The sequence below is a fragment of the Cynara cardunculus genome (genome assembly GCF_001531365.2).
Source record: "Cynara cardunculus var. scolymus isolate 2C chromosome LG 6, CcrdV1, whole genome shotgun sequence".
Classification (NCBI taxonomy): domain Eukaryota; kingdom Viridiplantae; phylum Streptophyta; class Magnoliopsida; order Asterales; family Asteraceae; genus Cynara; species Cynara cardunculus.
The window spans coordinates 15,882,391-15,884,125 of NC_037533.1; positions in this window are offsets into that span (position 1 = coordinate 15,882,391).

The following is a 1,735-nucleotide window of genomic DNA, read 5'->3' on the forward strand; positions in this document are numbered from 1 at the left end:
ACTTTTAGACCTTGACTATCCTACTTTCATTTCCCCTGCATAGCCCTCTGTTCATCCCATGTTTTACCACACTTAGACTCATAATTAGCCAATGAMTTCTAAAGACTACATAAATTATTCTCTTATAGATTTCTAATGCAACTGACCTTATATTTTTATGATTTTTCTGTGATTTATTATGTTATTTACAACACAGCAGCTCAAAGCTGTCAAAATTCAGCTTTACAGCACAGAACATGTTGCAGTTTTTACCCATCTTAACTTCAATTTCACATTTTTCATGTCTAAAGATGAATTGTAGATCATTATTTTATCTTTCCAAGGACACTGATCTCATATTCATACGATTTTTCTTCAATTTTATACGAATTTTTAAARTYYGCGCATTTACATTKCCATTTCACTCGAAAATCTTCATTTTTGCAACTTATAAAAGCCCAAACAGCTCCAAATTTCATCTTTATCATCATAAACATGATACATTACCACATTCTAACAAGAAATAATCTTATTTATTGAAATCCATACATTTCATAGTTAAGATTTTACTATAATAGCAAGAAAACATAAACTAATCACCATCTAACATCAATATCATGTTATACAACCATTTTATAACATGAAAATACCAAAAATCCCAACCACTTTAAACCCTAGACTTCTCAAATTCTTAACAAAACTCCAACAAATCATGAAATGGGGTCATGATAGTGTTGTATCTTTGCTTAATCCTTCAATTTCACCAAAAATCTTGTTAAATCTCCTTGATTTTGAGCTTTGAGGAGATTACTATGTGAAAATCTCACCTTCCAGTGTGTGTGAATGTTCTGGAATGAAAAATACCATTAAAGAGTCAAAATCTCATTTTTGTACTAATTTGGTCAACAAGTCAACCTAGTTTGACACAGTTGGCAGATTTAGTCCCTCATGCGTATCTTGGTCGTTTCAACTCCGATTCGCACGGAAATTTCCAGATCTCTTAATCAATCTATAGGAAGCTTAAGTATAAAATTTCAGCCTCTAATTCAATCCAGAAGTCCATATTCCAATCTAACTTTGATATTTTTCATTTATTTACTACAAGAACATGGGTTCCCCTATTTGGCCCTATAGTGCATACTTAGACATTTTTTTTGTGCACTTTTAGAAAGTTGGATGTTATAGTACCAAACTATTCAGCAACTGTCAAACAATCCTAAAACATTAAAAAATATAGGTCAAAATTGTTGGCCTCTATATTTGAGGGTCAATAAAGTAGGTTTTAAAAAATATATATTAGGACAAATTACATGAAAAATATAACGTACTTTCACTTGATTCATATTTTCGGTAACGTGCTTTTAAAACTTCCATTTGGTACCTAAAATGTAAAGTTTTAAACATTTAAGTATCTGAGTAACCAGTTGAAGACTGATTTTAGATTTAAAAAAATTCATGTTCTAACCACGTCAGCAAATAATACCGAGTTGGATAGCACATCACTCGCCATATCGGCATGATAACCGGTTAATGCTTCAACCGGTTACCCAGGTACCTAAATATGTTATATTTTCATGCAATTTATCCTATATATTAATATAATACTAGAATGATACTCGCGTAATACAGCGATATACATCTTGATTTTAATATTTCGTTTTATTCTTTCTGTCAGTCGATGTTATAATATGCTTTTATGAGATTTTGAGAAAACGATAGTATTTAAAATCAACGGGTTACATGTATGGTTTCGGTA